Source organism: Leopardus geoffroyi, chromosome A3 (genome assembly GCF_018350155.1).
Source record: "Leopardus geoffroyi isolate Oge1 chromosome A3, O.geoffroyi_Oge1_pat1.0, whole genome shotgun sequence".
In the NCBI taxonomy this organism is placed as follows: Eukaryota; Metazoa; Chordata; class Mammalia; order Carnivora; family Felidae; genus Leopardus; species Leopardus geoffroyi.
Window position 1 is genome coordinate 112,768,122 of NC_059336.1, and position 6,113 is coordinate 112,774,234.

The window sequence follows — 6,113 nt, forward strand, 5'->3', positions numbered from 1 at the left end:
TTATCCTGGGTAGGTAAGCCCATGAAACAGACTGGATCCATCCTAGAGGATGAGACGGGAAGTGAGAGAGATTCTCCTGCCAGTCCCAGAGAAGCAAACTACCATGTTGTGGAGAGGGCCAAGGGTAGGGAATGGCGAGTGATTTCAAGGATCTGAGAATGACCCCCTAGCTGACAGCCAGCAAGAAAGAGGGGACCTCAGTCCTAGAATTACAGGGAATTGAATTCTGCCTACAACCAATGAGCATGGAAAAGGACTCCGACTGTCAAAAGAGACCTAGATGGCAGCCTGGTGAGACCCTGACCTGACCAGAGGATACAGATAACCATGCCTGGACTCCTGACCCAGAGAATCTGTGAAATCATATATGGGTATTGTTTCTATAGTGGCTTGTTACACAGCAATAGAAAACTAATACAGTCTCATAGACTTCCATCAACAATGGTCTCCACACTTCTTAAATATTTTCAGCAAGAAATGAGAAAGAAATCATACAATATTTGACCTGTATGAGACCATCAAAGTCTTCTCAAAATTTTCACATCGGTGAAAAAAAATCTCAGATGTAAAATGATGATATAACCCGTAAAGGGTCATATGTCAAGCTAAAAGTACCAAGTCTGGAACAGAGGTCACCTGCCTTTCAGTCTACTGTTGTGTAAGCAAATCTTACCTGTCACCTAAGAATTACAAAGCAGCACACAGAGAATCCAGTGTGTACTTTAAACCCCTCTGTTAAGTGAGTTTAATTGTCCATATTTTCAGATGGGAAATTCCTCCAGTGGGTTTGCTCAGAATACAGAGCTTGATTTCAGGAGGCACAAATCAGAACAGGTGTGCCAGACATATCAAACCTGAAGTCAAGCCTAGGGTTATAATAATGGTATTCCTAAAATTCCATACACAAGCATTCTGGAAGTATCCTCCCTGCCCAGGAGTTTATAAACACACATGGCTTATCCACCAGGGTGCCAGCAAGAAACAAAAACCATGTGAGTTATCTGAGTGGGAGAATTTAGTATAAAGATGTGATAGCTAGATAAATAGCTATTAACTAGGTAACTGAAAGGATAAGAGGACATTTCTATAGTACAACAGGTGTAATGCCTGCAAGAGACAGCTGTCATCCCAACAGCCAAGGAACAAAAGGGAGAGACTAGAGCATTACAACTTACAAGGAATCCTGGGAAGCTGAATCTCCGACATCTCAGGAAGGACTGATCATTGGTGGGTGTATCTGAGCTTGGAGGAGGGCCCGTGAGACTGAGACCAAGACCCCTCTAAGGAGGGGGCTCAGTGGGGCAAAGAAGCCTTATTCTTCAAAGGCTGGCGAATTTTGAACTGGATTCAGCTGCTGCTGTAGGCAGGTGCGGTTGTTGCCAGGGTAAAAAGTGAGGCTGAGGCAGCCCCTCTGAGAACAGCCAGCAGACAGAGAGTTTGAGGGAAGCAAACACAAAGGAGCATGTCTACATTTTCCATCAGCTCTGCAGTCTCCCCATAGTGGCTCACTGGCAGAGCCTACCATGGAACCATCCAGGGGCCGACATGGTTTCAGAGTCCTTGTCCAGCACCACAAGATGAGTATAAAAGGGTGAACTTGGAACTGGAAAAAAAAAAAAAAAAAAACTTAATAACTGACATACATGGTTCATGTTACTTTCCCTCTATCTTGTTCCATTACCCCACATCGTCTGCCAAACCTGAAAATCCATGCTGAAGTTTTCCTCTGAATGATATAAGGTTGACACAGAGCCCATGGAGCAGTTACAAAACATGCTGCCATCACCAATCCAAGTGTCTCCATGATCTGCTACCACTAAACTCACAAAGCGTCCAAAAGCAGAGAGCCTTCTTCTGCACCAGACACTGTGCCTGAGCCTTGCAGACCAGGGGGAGCCACACCGTGGACCCAGCAGAAATGAGTAGACACCCTCCTCTGTGTGACACTAGCTATAGGGGTTCTCCCAGCCACACTGCCTTGTATTCCTGCTGTCTTGGAGACAGCATGGAGAAGCTGGCCTCTCCCTCTCCATCACTAGGGCTGGAACTCAGGGTACTGGTTAGAAAATTACAAGATGAACAGATATTGCTGTGAGACCTCATGTGCATTCTGACTCTCTTTCCCCCTATGGCGAATCAGATCTCATCCTTCAGTGCAATCAGCTCTGTGATAGACTTATGGGCAAATCATGAGCACCCTTGAATGTAGCCTGAATCCATAACCTTTACCACTTGAGACAGTACACCATCCTAAATGCAAAGTGCATTTTAAGGGGTAAAATAGCATCACAGCTTTGTACAGGCTCTATAGCCAGATTGCTTGAGTTTGAATCTTGCCTCCATGTGTGACCTTGGGCAAGTTAGTTACCTTCTCAGGACCTTGGGTTCCTCAACAATAAAATGGGGTGACTATGGTAGTGTCTGCCACGTAAGATTGTTGTGAGAATTATATATGTGACTGTAGGTGGAACCCTTGGAAGAGTGACTGCCATAGCAATTACTTTATAAATGAAAAGTGTTCTTATTATTTATTCCTAAGTGTCATTGTGAAAATGTAACCAGATATTATGTCACTATACCAGGGGAATTCTGACTCTAGTACCAAGATATTTTATCATCCACCTGAAATCTTAATTTTGGACTTCCTCAGGACTCTGTGAAAGGTGTGCTTTTACACCTGATTATTTTCTTCCCTAAATGATTTCATCCTTTACTAGGACTGTATATCATTTATGTGTCATCAACTCCAAAATTTACTCTTCATACACAGATCACTGCTCTCATCTTTAAACATACACATATCCCATTACCTCCCTGAAATAGCCACTTCAATAGCTTATAGATATCTCAAACACAACATGCTCAAAACTGAATCCTCAGTGGCCCCACTCTCTTCCAATTTCTTCTTCTGGGTAAATGGTATCAGCAACCATCCAGATGCTCAATCCAGAAATCTGAGAGTCATCCAAGATTTACTTCTCTCCATAACATCTCCTATTCAATTCATTAATATGTTAATCATTTTTCTCAAAAATGTGACTTAATCCATGAATTTGTCTTCCCACCATACTTTTATTATTTCTTCTATAAACTACTGTTTCCACTCTTTCCCTCACCAAAATTCTTCCCCATAAGTCAGCCAGGAGATAATTCTTAAGTGTGGATCAGGTCCTGAGTCTCCTCTTAAACTCTTTGACGGCTTCCCATTACACTGAAAATAAAATTCATGCTTCTTTCCACGTGGCTACCTATGGATACGGGTGATATGACATGTTTCCTCTGCAACCTTTCCAATCTTTCTGGGCATCTTTCAGGCTCTTGTACCCACCAAACCCTGTCTTGCCTTAGGATCTTCATGCATGCTGTAATGCTCTTTCTTCTTTCTTCTAGCTTCTCTCTCTTAACCTGAGGTCTTAGCCAAAGTGTCAACTCCTTGGAAATATCTTTCCAATCACTCTGTCTAAAGTGAGTTCCCTCACCTACTACATCACTCTTGTTCTGTGATTCTCTTCCATGGTTTCTCATTCCCTTTAAAGCATTTATAAAAATATGCAATCATTTAGTTATTTCTGTCATGTACCATTGTCTGTCTTCGCCTGCAAGACTGTTCTGAATCCTTTTGTCTGACCAGTTTCTACTTTGCTACTAGCAATGTGCCAATCCCACAGTATATATTAAAAAAAATTTGCTGAATGAATGAACAAGCATATCACAGGTCTTCCTCCATGAATGTGTTTTTGTGAGGACAACAGAATTAGCCACCCAGATTGAAAGTGGAAATTGCAAAATCCCTTGTGATGAAATGGCACAGTAACATATTTAGAATATTATCATCACAAAAAGCTCAAAATTCATATTTTCTCACCTTTCAATTCCAGGTATAAGCAGATAATTGATAAGCTGAACCACAGAGCTTAACATTGAATGTAGTTCTCTATTGCCATCCCCAGTAGCTACTATGTTTTGAATCCTCTCTTCTTGGGAACAACCATACCTGCTAGTTCTAATTATACCATGCAAATTTCCAGTACTTAGAACAAAGGCACAAATTCTAGCTCTGGATCAATCAATAGTCACATCCTTTGTGTTAGTGTGAGATACCATTCCAGATCCTAAAATGATCATTCCCAATATCCTGTGCCAAACTCATGTCCCCCCTTTAGCTCATGCCCAGCATGTGACCCAGGCTTCTACGTTTGACCTTCATTACTCTACTTGCTGAGGTAGGCTTTCTCACAAATATGTTGAAAAACACATTTAAGTAGAGTTGAAAGTGTTAAGTCTACGTGTATCATACTTAAACCCAAACCAAGAAACAAGGCAGGGCTTACACTAGATTATTTTCATGGGGAGACATCTGTGCCTCTGGAAAAACCTCCTCCCTAGAAGCACCCATCCCGCCAAGCTTCTCCATCTCAACAGGACCATGCCTGAGCTGCTTCTGCTGAAGACAGAATGCTCCATGCATCCCTCATTGTCCTCTAGCTAACCATTCTATCCCCCTTTCCCCAATAAGCTAAATTGTAAGTAAAAGTATCCATTTTCACGCATTCTACTCTGCTCTCAAAACACCTCCCTTCCAAAGCAACAAAACTCCAGTGTCTGACTGAGATGAACTATAAAGACCTGGCCCCTCATCCCAACTTTAGGCAACTCCGAGGTGTTCTCCTACCTTCGGGGCTCTCCTAATGTCAGCTGAAGTCTTCAATGAGCCTACATCACAATCCAATCTGATCTCTCCTGCTCTCTTTCCTTCCACAGGTGATGCCCTCAAGAATGCTCTCTAATAAATGTCCTCGGGGCACCTGGGTGGCTCAGTCGGTTAAGTGTCTGACATTGGGTCAGGTCATGATCTCGTGGTTCATGAGTTCGAGCTTTGCATCAGGCTTTGTGCTGACAGCTCAGAGCCTGGAGCCTGCTTCGCATTGTGTCTCCCTCTCTCTCTGCCCCTCCCCCAATCGTGCTTTCTCTTTCTTTCTCTCTCTCTCTCTCAAAAATAAACAATAAAATTAAAAAAAAATAATAAAATGAAATAAATAAATGCCCTCTACTCTGTGAACCCAACCTGTGACCAGACTTCAATATTATATAGTACCCTTTAGTTCTCTTTTAGATCACTTTCAACAATTGGATTTTCACATGTAATTATGTGACTATTTGATTAATGCCTATTTCCTCCTCAAGTTCTATGCTCCATGAAACCAAGGGCCATGCCATTTTTTTTTTTTTTTTTTTTTTTTTTTTTGCTCACTATTGTTTCTCCAGTACTCAAGACAGTATATTTGGCACATATTTGTGCCATATTTGGTGAATAGTTCTTGCATTAGTATGTAAAACAATTCACCATTTGGAATTCATTTCTTCACATTAAGTTACAGTTTCCTAATTAAAACACAACTGGCCCTTTTATTTAGTCAGTGCAACCGAGGCCAAGCACATAGTTTCCTGGGGAGCAAAGTCTTGCAGAATAGACTGAGACAGGACGCTGAGTTGAAGAAAAGAGCTAAATGCTAATGGAAGACCAACCATCAGCATAATGTACCTGAAAGTTTGAAAAGACATGGCTTTTGGACTCAGCCAAGCATGGATCTGAGGTCAGATTGTCACAAGCTACCTGTGTGATCTGTCATAAAAATTAAAAGAATTCCAGGTAGAAAACACCACACATAAAGCAAACTCAAAAACTATTGGTATCTTCTCCATATACTTCTTCTCCATATACTTCTCCATCCTCCTGCTCCTACTTTATGACTTTTTCTCAGGAGAGGGCTGCCAGGGAAATTGCCTTAGCTGAATATCCACAGAGGAAGAAAGCCAGCATGGAGATACAGTTTTGGCTCCTTCAGATCTTTTGCTCTTTCTTCTTAAATCTTCCTAGTTTCAGGTTTATTTTGGTGAGCCAGTCATCACAGAATCCTTGAGATGATTGCTGTTGGATCTGGTTAAAAGCAATGAACTGAAACAAAGTATCATGGCAAAACTATGCAAACTGACCCAAACCTAAATCAAACTAATAGGCATACCTCTTACCCACTGCCAGCTAATTTACTTCATGCTACTGGATATTGATTCTACTTGGAGTAGTGGGAAATCTGTCATGCTTAAGATGCCAT